Raw genomic sequence first — 12,913 nt, 5'->3', positions numbered from 1 at the left:
AGCTTAATAAGAATAATTTTTGACAGAGATTGACGATAATTCGTATATTATACAAATATAATCTACACAAGTGCAATTATTCTATTTTGTTTTTGGGTGACGGCCACATATACAAGTTGTGCGCTTAGAAAATGCTTTAAATGTCATCCGATGTTCAGATTTTGGAAACACACATAACGTCATTTACAACGTATCTATTAAATAAATCCTAACCGAATTGATATTTAAGAACTACCTAAATTGCTTCTTATTGGAAAGAACCAAACTAGTTTGATCCTATAAAAATTGAAACTCCAACAATATTTTGTTTGTATGTAATCGCATAGAAGAAGACAATTATAGATGTAACTAAATCTGTTAACTTTGTTACGCTTTAGAATGAGTATTTCGTCAAAACCAACATATATGGAATAGGCTTATTTGTAAACACTGGATTTTAACGTAATATCTAATAAAAAGTAGACCAGCGTTATGACATAAACTTCTCAATATCAGAATATTTATTCTATATTTGCTTTACTAAGACAAGCTGCCTTTAAACTCCTTTTGACCTCTATATGATGGATATATCAATAGCAGGACTTGTCCGCAGATGCACGGCAATAGTGTAGCTGCAAAACAGCAATCGAATTTGGAAGGATCATTATGACAGAAAACATTATGAAATGTGCAAAATACTGTCATTTAAGTGTTTAAAATTTGAGATGTCGTTAGGTTTTGACTGAGTAGAGAGTGCCTTTGTAGCTATTCTTGTATGTCAAACAGTCTCTGCGATATCATAAATAGGATCTTTGATATTTAATAGTAATCCATCCTCAATTACTATTAAAAGCGGCATACCTAATTGCTTATGTGTATACTTACTACTGGGCACATCATTCAACAACTCCCCCCTATAGAGTTTTTATAATTATTATCTTTTTTTTGCAAATATATATTTTTTTGCATTAATCTAAAAAATGTCCAGGGTTATTATAACATATTTAGGCGCTTCAAATTATTATCATTTTTGATATTTATTAGGCAAGAAGTACATACATGGATAGATAAGAAGAAGGGAACATACCTTTGTATGTATAAATAACTGCATCCGTGTGTTAAACCTGCCTACTTTTGGCGTGCGAATCATATTCATATTCGCCTTATCATGTGTCGAAGGTACATATTATTTTCTATATATCTACGTACATCTTTATAAGGCACAAAGGTATGATATGTAGTACCCATTATATTATTGCTTCATAATTCTTCACATATGTACTGCTTTGCGTCGATTCTCCGCTCAAAAAAGACGGTCTTATGGAAATTGTAGTTTTTAAAAAATCATTTGTTAAATACAAGCTGGGCTCAAATTATGATTTCGCTCAAATAATTATTATGGGTAGTACAAGAAATCCATCATTTTAACTGGATTTATTTATTTGTTGTTAATGTTTATTTTCATGGCAATCAAAACTCGAAGATTTCCATTATTTATTCCACATGAGTGACAATTTGCCTTCCAGAGCGTGCTGCATCTTTGACATCGAAATTACCACTAAGGAATCGACGAAACCAAAATATCGCATGATTCCCTCTTACCGTATCATAACCATAAACTCTATTAACATTTTCAGCCACCTGGCTTGCATTTTGACCTTTTTCGAAGACAAACTGTAAAATTTGGCTCATTATCTCTTTGCTAGTGTCAATATTTACCCCGCTCTCAAACAAACACAAAATTGTTAAAAAGTTTTTTTATTACGCAATTGTATCCTTTCTAACACCAACTACCGTAAACTGACCACACTTCTACTACACGAGATACACATTGCGATAGCCATCTTTTGGAAAAGTAATGGATAACTTTTTACTATATCTAATAAATATATTTTTGCGTTTTTAACGGGCATTAAATCTTAAAATTACAAGATTTTGGTATAATTTTATACGCTTGCTTATGTTAAGGAATAATGGGTTGGAAATCAACACAGCCATATCTAGGATTACAATTAACACTCATTTATAAGAAGTGCTTCTAGACTGCATTCAACAGATTTGATTCCTAATTCGAATGGCATAATATTTGATGGCAATTAACCATATTAAGGCTTCTCAATTATATAAATATTTTTTGACGTGTTATTCTATTGCTTTGGGTCTCCAAACGTCTCAAAAGGGTCTATAGAGTAATGTAATCATGAATAGTTCTCTATGGGCAAAGAACTATAAGATGATAATTTTATAGAAGGGGAACTAATGTCGGCCAAATATTTTTTATGTCGAATAGTGCCTAAATTTACTTGGTTTACCTAAATTGGGGGGGGCAGTTGCCCTTCCTTGTTTCTGCCTATTCAGACGGATGTTCGAATAAACGAGATACTTAGAGACTAGGTATCTGCCTTCATTTCTTCTTCCGCCCCAGGCAGACTTTACCTAGAAAAGATTAATTTAATTTATCTTTATTGCGGCGAGGAATTATCGATGGTGGGCAATAGATGAAGTCCTTTCCTTGTACTTGTTAGATTATTACTTAATACGTCACAAAAATCTTTTCAATCTAATTTATTAAAACAGTATGTTTGGCAGACTTTGTCTCTATTTATTTTGGTAATGGATAGAACTAGGGTGTAATTGTAAAAAAATCTAGTTTTTGGAAATCAAAACAGCGAAAAGTTGGTTAATATTTATGTCATTAATATTTGACATCATTGTATGAAACTGCCCTACTTATGAATGAGTTGTGTCATGTTCTGGAGTGTTTTCTGAGGTGCCATGGTTTGTTGACCTGTTTGAAAGAGGGATCATTGCTGCTATAGTTGTTATTCAAACCAAGGAAATACCAATGGCTCTATGACCTCCAAGTACAAGTTCACACCTATTTTGAATCCCTTTGGAAACCAATTATGTGTTATACATTTTCCACAATTATTACAGCTAATTTCGGGACTAATAAGAATTCCTACAACGTTAGCTGGGGCTGACATATTTAAAGGGCTCTCTCATCGATTTTGTTGTCACAATGCCGATGATCTCTTCCTGTCAAGGCTATTATTCTCGTCCTTTAGTGGTTGTATTTTGGTAATGAGGTCCTTGGAACAAAGCACAATACGAGAGACTCGTCATTACTCATTCCTGCACCAAGAAGGGCAGGCACACGATTTCTTTTGGCCTCTATTCAGTTGTCTTTGGTTTGAGGAAGAAATTTGTTTGCCAAGAATTGTTTGTTTTTCCAGTTGATATACAAGAAGATAAAAAACCAGAGAATAATTAAGTATAATAATGAATCCTGTTCAAAGTTTCATTCACGATTCGTTAGGACACGCTATAGATTTCGTAATCTGGAGTAGTACTGTATTATGTATGTACATACTTATTGAAAACGGTGAACCAATCAAGGGATCGACAACTAATATATATCCATGTGAGCAAATGCAAAAAAAAAAAAAAAATACATGACAAGAGGATTATTTAGTGCATTATTTCTTCAATCTCATTAGATATGCCTCTCTGTCCTCAAAGAAATTGCATCTTTTTAGAAGGGAGTCCTTTACGAAGAAGAAGATTATTCAGTATTTTATGATTTTTTTTTTTTTTCATTTTGAGTTCCTTCTTCTCTTTCTTCATCTTTATTATTATTTTTATTATTTCATGTTCTTATATCCACAGGGGTTTGTATCAAAAGATCTAATAATGTCATAACCGCGGTCCCTTACACTCAGTCACTCTCTTTTGACTATTGTGTTGTTATTACTTCCATTGTAACCTCTGTGTTGTATTAAGTTATATATTATTAACATTATATGAACATATATTGTTAATAAAATATAACATAAATGCCTAATTCATCCACAGTATGAGACCTGGAGGATCAAAACCACCGGATTACACACACACACAACGCACATGAAGACGAGACTCACTTCATTTGCTGCGTTTTTTATTTTATTAGGTTGCCTCTCCTTTCAACGGTTTTTTCATCAACTTATTTATTTACTTATAATTGGTTAAATGTGCTGTGTCAACATAAAACAATATTGAGCAATACAGCACATTATTCCATAGACATATTTTCAGGGCGTCCGCAGAATTATATCGTTTGGAAAAAATTTGATAAATTAAATTTATCTCGAAAAAATTTTAAGAATTCAATACTATTCCCATAAAGTAAAACTTTTTGAGAAAAAAGTATTAGAATACCTGAGCTATTCGCCAAAAATTTAGTTTTTTTTGGATTAAAATTTCACCAATACAGCTGCTCACAAAAAATGAAATGTTTTGGAAAAAAAAATATCAAATATTAAATTTTTTTATAGTTTAAAACCTATGTTTGATTTTAGAGACTGATATAGGTCCCGTTTTGGCTCCATTCAAATAATATCGATCAATTTCCCACTCTTTTATTTACGATCCATTTTGGTTATTTAAAGTGCAACTTGCGGCATACTCAAAGGCTTTGTAAGAACAATTTATTTATACAAATCGACAAATATTTGAATAAAAATACAATTCTGATTCATAATTAATTCTAGATTGTTTTTATGTTGAAAGACTACAAATCGTTTTTATACATATTGTGGTTTGTCAATAAAGACTTAACGCACAAGCAAAAAAATACTACTTTGAGGAGAGTAAAAAAGTTGAAACATGATCTACAACTGACTTGCAAGAAATTTGTTTATTTAAATAACAATATTTTGATTTTCTACAAATGGAAAGTAAACAGTTTCAAAAATTGATATTGTTAGGGGTACGTATTAGTCTCCAAATTTTGAGGTTTTCATTCCTAAATCTTATGGATGCATATGAGAATCGGACAAAAACCCGTACATTAGAAATGAGTCTTCCTAGATGACTTCATCAATATATATATTAGCCAGTAACATCAGTATCAAGGTTCCAATGTCTATATAAATAGATACTTCAATTAGGGGTAAATTAAGTATAATAGTGACAAATTATTACAGTAATTGAAAGATAACTAAATTTTAATTGAAGTAAAATGCAACTGCTAACCCAGGGGACTCCGTAGGGGATGGGCTGGAGAGGCTGTAAGCCCTTCCAATTTAAGGATTTTTTTTGAAAAATAATCCATAAATTAAATTTCTTTTCAAAATATTAATGTATTTATGAACAGCTATGGATTTTTGGAAAAGATTTCAAAAAAAAAAAAAAGAAAAAAGATTTTTGGATTATTTTTCAAAAAAGAGATCCAAGAATTACACCCTCCCCAAGATATAATCCTGCGGACGCCCCTGCAAACTGAAGCACTTGAATATAATGTTAGCGAAGAGGATGCTCTAAAACTTTTGCCTCGTTTATTAAAAACAGATAACAGGGACGGTACCTGGGACCGGACCTATATTAAGTCTCATGTTCAGAATCACTACAACCCTAAATATAGTGATATATATGATACAGTCAAACTTAGTACAACGGCCAATTGTTTTCTGCATGTCACCCTACTTTGTGGAGATATCCAGTTTTATAATGTAGAATGGTTATAAAATAGACAAGTTGGTTAAAGACTGCACTATTGGCGGGGGTTTCAGTTTATCTTGCCGCCTGACCGCTTAATGCAGGTTTGATTGCATATATGTAGGTAACTTCATGTTGTTATTGTTGATTTATTCCTATCAGGACACATCACAAAACTTCTTCCCTCTCCCCTCTTAATCACATTTAAAGCCCGATTTGAATAGAGAGATTTTCCTCAATGAATAAAGTAAATAGTAATTCTAATGAGACTTGCAGAGTAGGAAAAACCAGTGCAAAACCACATACACATTCATAAGTAAGTAAAGAAAACCAATCCGTAGTAATCCTATTCATACTTTCTTTATATCAAATGGAAAATACCGACAATTCCTTTTCTCGTACTTGTAGAATATCCTTGAAAACGGATTTGAATAAATAAGAATGCTTATAATTAACCTTTGATGATGATCACGTTGGACGTGAGGGAATGATTGCACAACAAGTAATACTACTACTCCACATAAATAACACAGTACAAATGGATAGTAACAGCTGGATAAACTCAGTCTCTAATATTATGTATGTAGTATTAATAATCACAGCTGAATTCATCATCTTATTAATAAGAATAATTTCATTTTCACGCCTCTTTTGTCAAAGAATAAAAAGATTATTATTTAAATAGTTCCATGATACAATCATTCCCCCTTTTCGGATGTCATACATATTAAAGGGAGACAGACGATGAATTAAAAGTGGACCCCTTCTAAAAAGTCACTCAACTAAAATATGATCAGTTCCATCCACTATTTGAACAAAATCTATCCTCCTGAGTCTAAGAAGTCTCTTTTCTACAAGTCATTCTTCCGTAACTTCAAATCATTTATGAAATTTGATATTTCGTATTAATAAGAAATATTTATTCAACCGTCATTGTTGATGGTCGTACATAACCTTTTATTTGTTATTCTTATCACTCCCCTCAACTTGGTTGTTCCAACTATGGTCTAAGTATGGATATATGTAAAAGTAGACAGGTAGATAGATTTATTGTATAAACATTGTCAAATAAATAGGCGGGCAGAGGAGGTGTGTGCTTGTATAACTATAGCAGAAGAAGGCCTCGTCGATATCGAGGCAGAAAATGGAAATGCTTTATGTATACTTCATACTTGTTTAAACATGTTGCAATCAAAAAATGCGATTAAGCATTTTAATGAAGAATTGAGTTTGATTGTAAAATATTTGAATGGTAAATAGATAGTCGATATTTGTAATGACAATTATTAACTGATATTCAGTATTTGTTGGGATACATTCTACAATTCAAAGCCAACAGGTATTTTTTATAATAAAAAAGTAATTTTAAGCGATCTAAATGAAATCATAATATCAATTAATAGTTGGTAAACATAGGTTGGAATTGAACTTGTTTTAATATCACGCACAAATTGTAACCTGTACAGGGGCGTCTGCAGTGGTGGGGGGGGGGATTAGGCTGTAGAAATCATCATCAAATCAAGGAATGTTTGCTTTGTACTAAAAAAGTTTTTATCAGGAAGAAAAAATTTTACGGCAAAATAGAAGTAAAAAATTTTTTGAAGGATTTTTTCTATAAAAAAAGGTCATTGGACCAAATTATGTAACATATGATAATTTTTCACTTTTAGAAATTTTACAATTTGCTTATACTAGTTAGAAATGGACACTTTATATTTGCAAAGTTGCTACCAAAAAACGAAATGAACCATTTTATATGAAGGTTTAATAGTATTTGGGGTGAGGATTATGCAATGGATAATTAATATATTAGTAGTGTAATTTTTTGGCTTTAAAATACAAATGACTAAAATATAAGTATTATGTGGCACATTATAATCTAAAAATACCCTCAGTTATATTGCTCATAAATATTTAACTGCCATTTACTTTTAATGGATCAAAATAAAGTGATAGTGTCAATTAATTGCTGGTGATTAGAATTGTAGATATTAAAATTGCATAATAGATTTTAAGACAAAGAAATTGCAACTTGTACATACATTGTTGCAACTTGTACTCGACATATATATATTAGGAGGTACAACTTCACTATTGCCTAAATAAAATTTTTATTCAGAATTTTTTTTTTTTATAAATGTCATTTCTATTATGGTTTTTTTGAGAAAAAAAAATAATTCTAGGACGACCCTTTTTAATTTATTTTAAATTTCAATTCTTTCTTTTTCCAAATTAATAAATTCCACAAATATTTTTGTCTAAATTTGACCCCCGTTTTTACACGTTTTTACGTTATATATATATATATTTTTTTATGACTTGGTTTTTGGAAAAAAAATATCCAAAAATTACAATTTTTTGGCAAAATATTTCAATATTAAATTTATCGGGGGAAACAAAAATTATATAATTTTAATAATCCACAGCTATTCTCAAAAAGTAATTTTTTGGAATTTTTTTTCAAAAAACAGGGCTATTGACAAAAAAGGATTTTTTAAAAAAAAAAAAACTAAAATTAAATTTCAAATACAAATTTTTTTGGCTAAAAAGTTCAAAAATCAATATCCATTCATAAAAAATTAAATTTTTTGGAAAAAAATTTCAAAAATCCATGGCCGCTTACAAAAAACAAAATTTTGAAAAAAATGTTCAAAAATTAAATTTTAAATATTAAATTTTTTGGAGAAAAAATTCAGAAATTCATAGCTATTTACAAAAAATTAAATGTTTTTGAAAAAAAAATTCAAAAATTCATAGTTATTTCTCGACAAAAATTTCAAAAATTTGAATTTTATTTATGTTAAATTTTCTAGTAAGAATAAAAAAATCCTTAATTCAGAATCTCCAGGCCTCTTCCTGCTGACGCCCCTGTATATTCCCACGTGTTGTTACTAGGCAATGAATGCTCTTCTGGGGGAGATATTATGTGATAATAATATGATTCTTCTTCGTCTACATATTTAAGGTTCTGACTGTTTGTTTTTCTTTTTGTTCTTCTTCTCGCTCAACTCTGAACACAAATATTATTTCCCTCTCACCCCCTGAATGATATGTACGAGTATGTACAGATTTATATTTTCTATATATATGAATATTGTACATATTCTCAGTACTAAAGAGAGCAGATTCTTTGTTTGATTGACCCTTCATGAAATTCTTACTTATATTAATATTTCAACTAATTTGCAACTAGTTCGCAAAATGATAACTCTGAAGGGAGGTTGATTTTTCTAGATGAGACAAAACTCTTTAGTGTTACATTTGTTGGATCTACAGGGGCATGATTAGATATATTTATCTCCTGTTTTTTTTTTTTTTTTCTTAATGACCTCAAATCTTAAGAACAATCTTTTGTACAAACTTTTGCTTACATAGTTCATCAAATTGTCCGACTGATATCCAATTTTTTCCAGTTTACATATATTTTTTAAATTTTCGTTGTTTGTGTTTCCTTCAAAAATAGAACATTATTTGACTTGATCTTTTATGATTTGAATCATCATCTTAATTTTGTTTACATGAAGATCTATTCAGCCTCTTAAATTTATGGCTATCTTGGCGAAATTAATGCATAAAAATATGAAAATGTTTCTATCTTTATTTATTAAAAATAAAGCCAATGAAATCCTCGAGTTGGAGTACGATGAATACAGTGCCGTGTTATACAATTGGAACAAACTTTGGCCGTATTCAGATCCTGAAAAAATGAATTTTACAAACTTTTGGTGTTATTTAATAGAAAAGATGGTCATAGCATATTAATTTTAATCATAACTAAATTGTTTTCAATCACTGCCTCAATTTTCATACAAAATGATCCACAGGCATTTATGTCACCCTTGAGGGACTTCACACTGTTGTCTAAGGTGACGCAGGCGTACCTCTATAACTCTCCCTAGATTTAGAAGTTCACTTCAGGAAAACCTTAATGGATTTATTCAGCCCTGCCTTCAATGTAGGAGTCCCCTTATTCAGTGAGTCAGTGGTCAGTGAGTTTGGCGATAGATTTTGCTTCGTGGCCCACGTGGAATATTTAGTTGGTCGTGTTTCTTCTAAGCTTCGCCATCTCGATAATGGAACCAAAATGTTAAAAAAAACCGAAATTTATTTTATTACCCACCCACCTGATTGTATGAGCAGTAAAAACTCAGCGGCGATACATTCATACGGAATCTATATGAGATCAAAGTTTTTTTGCAATTATATGTTTGTATTATACTAAAGTTAACAGCTGAAGGCAATGGACAATGATGTAAATCCACTGTGTTTTTTAGCTGGCCAGTTAATTTGATATCTGCAGTATAAAAAACGAATTTTCTTTTCCTTAGCAGTTGTTTTTACCATTTAATGATAGAGTAGTCAACATGTTTTCCTTAATAGATTCAATTATATTCAAAACCTGTTTGAAGATTTGTTTGTGCAAATAAAAGATGGAGCGTAACCCTGAAGATGGGTTACGGAGTTGTAATTGTAAGTCCTTGTTGGACTCAGAGTAGAATTTGGGATCGACATTGGAGTAATTCCAGGTAATGTCCTTGTTTATATCCTTTTCTCCTTCCTCTCTTGTCAAAGCTGATTGTAGCTGATCTAATGAAACGCATTCTTTAAATTGTCATGTTGATTTTCAGTTTGTTTGTTTTTTTTTACGTATCCCTTCAACAATGGATTTTCATTGGATTGGCAATGGAACAGCCTTTTGCCAAGGCCAGTCTTATTCGCTTTGCATCTTCTTTTCTTCATATGTCCACGTCATTTTATATATTAGTATTTTTATACAGATGGGCAATGAAGAAAATTGCATTATGCCAGTGGAGTCCTCCCATGTATAATTGATTGTTTATACATTAACGTTTCCCTCTCTTTTCCATGATGGATAAGGAATAGTAAATAATATATATGTATAAGTGCATAATAAGAATGTCTTCGATCAAATCTGAGAAACTACTCTTTGTTTATGACTTACCCATTTATTATTAGAGAAGATGGAATGGGTTTGATATGTGTATATGTAGAATATATATTTCCTTTTGTTTTCGTTTGACGTGTACAAATGTATGTTTAGTTGTTGATCAGAGTATCAATATTAATTATATACGTAGAGTCATATCTAGGATTACGAACAATACTATATGAATAATCTGGTATGCAAAGCTTTAAAAAATGCATTTAAAACAGCAGTGTAACTTCAGATATCAAGACTGTGCTATACCAGGAATATAAAATTGTAATTTTTTCATTTCAGGGAGAATAAAAAAAATATAGATAGCTTCAAAATAACAATTACAAATTGTTACCATTAATTTTGGGTCAGTTTGATAAAAAATAAATTACTACCGTTATAACTCGAATTTCAAGGCCTTGAAATAAACTAAACTAAGAACACATCTTGATACACATTTTATGGTTCTTTTAAATAAAAATACTTGTTGCAAACTTATTTGTAACCTCTTTCCATGTTGTTTCAAAGCCCCTGTTCTCTACCCCGCCTTTACTGAGTATTTTTAAAATATGGAAAATGCAACAGGAGAGGCTATTTTAGAACTTACAATTGTATGGGTGTATAGAAGAGTTAAACATTGTATTTTATCACCAAGTCACCTATGCGGAAATTCAAAATAAGTCTCAAGTCATAATCTTCAAGACCCAAGTATTATTTTCTCGGACAAGTCAATGAGTCAAATTCGTTGATTGGAATTATAACACTAAGGGTAGTACCTGGCATTGCCCTGAGTAAATATGCACCGACTAAAAGACAAATTTTGTTATAATGATATTGAAGATAACTCCTCAATAAATCCTCAGCCTCACTCGCCATTTTTCATGAGGACACTCACGCTTAACAATCAATACTTAGAGGTTCTCTGCTCAAGAATGAAAGAACGAAAATAACAGCTTTAGAAAATAATAATAATAATACAATGCTATGAATGATGATCCAGGAAGTAGTTTAGGCTCTAGAACGCTAAAAGCCTTAGCTACGCATGTTCGATGCTAAATACAAATGTCTTTAATGTGACGTCACTGGGATTTCTTAGATCAAAAATGACCGTTCCTCATTCCAACATATAATTATACCTACAGATAAACTTTGCTTTATTTATATCGAGGAGTAAGATTCTCGAGTTTATCTATCTAAATCTCAAGTCATGTCAAGTACAATTATTAAAATCTCGAATGCAAGTCAACTTCCAAGTAGTGGTTTCGTTGTTGGTGACGGGGCTGATTGAAGTCACTATGAATCATTCAACTATCCTTGAAACGACTAGACTCAATGTCACAATGACTAGAGACCTCATGTTTGCTACAGAGCTTGCAAAATAATTGGTGGAGAAGCATTTCCTCAGAGAAATTTCACAGATGCAAAAGTATCAGTTTTTAATTGTCTCTTCAAAAATTGGTAAAACGTAAGGCAAGTCATTCTGTCAATCAGTAAAATATTTTTTTGTTTGCGCAGAAAAGTCAGGAAGTACTTGTCCCCTGGCAACGCAACTACAGCCCTAGTCAGTTGATGGATTCATTGTGCAGAGAAAAATTATCTTTGTTAGGGTTGATTACAACACGTACTGTAAGAAATGCTGTTATACACGATTTTAGTCGTAATATACAAAATATGTCCTTTCGGAATGTAAAATAAAAGAAACCAAAAATAAACATAGTCATCCTGACATTTTGAAAAAATGTTTGGGAGGAGTGTAGCTTCAGTACTTTTTATCAAATCAGCCCGAAGTAGCTTTGGAAATAAGGAAATAAGCCCATATCCCACTCCGTATAAAGCAAGGGCTGTATGCCTCCGATGCCAATCCTCAATTTTACTACAAATTACACCAAGACATTTACTTAGAACTCTGCAGAAAAATCCTTATTAATCTTTCATGAGCACAATCACTAATGAAGACATAAAATTAGTAGTTCTTTTTTCAAGAATAAAAACAGCATTGAAAAAGAAAAAAAAACAATTAGATAGAGCCGCTTCCGCTTTCTAAGACATATTTTATACACCTCCTTCTATATACGTAATTACATCAATATAAGATATGTACATTATATTTAACTCCGGATTTCATAAAGGTTAGTATTGGACATATTCTCTTTTTTTGTGGAGACAAATAATTAAATTTATACTCCGAGTGAGACGTTTTGAACAAAGACAAAAGAACTTTAAAAACACATACATAACTATAACCGTTGAAAGAATTGGAGGGGGATATTTATGAACTCTGCATAAACAATAGCAGCATCATCACTTAATCCTATTTTAAATAGCTGAAATATATGTATATTATATTTCTAACCCCCTACTTTCACTTACATATTATAATACAATATATATATATATATATAAATCCCCCGCGCCAATTCTATTTAGTAGTATTCGTCATATATAGCACCTCTAATTGTATTATTGTGATTATGATATTACTGCTAGAAAAAAAAGTTTGCTTTGTATAAAAATTCA

Source organism: Lepeophtheirus salmonis, chromosome 7, assembly GCF_016086655.4.
Source record: "Lepeophtheirus salmonis chromosome 7, UVic_Lsal_1.4, whole genome shotgun sequence".
NCBI classification, from domain to species: domain Eukaryota; kingdom Metazoa; phylum Arthropoda; class Copepoda; order Siphonostomatoida; family Caligidae; genus Lepeophtheirus; species Lepeophtheirus salmonis.
This window is presented reverse-complemented; position numbering follows the sequence as displayed.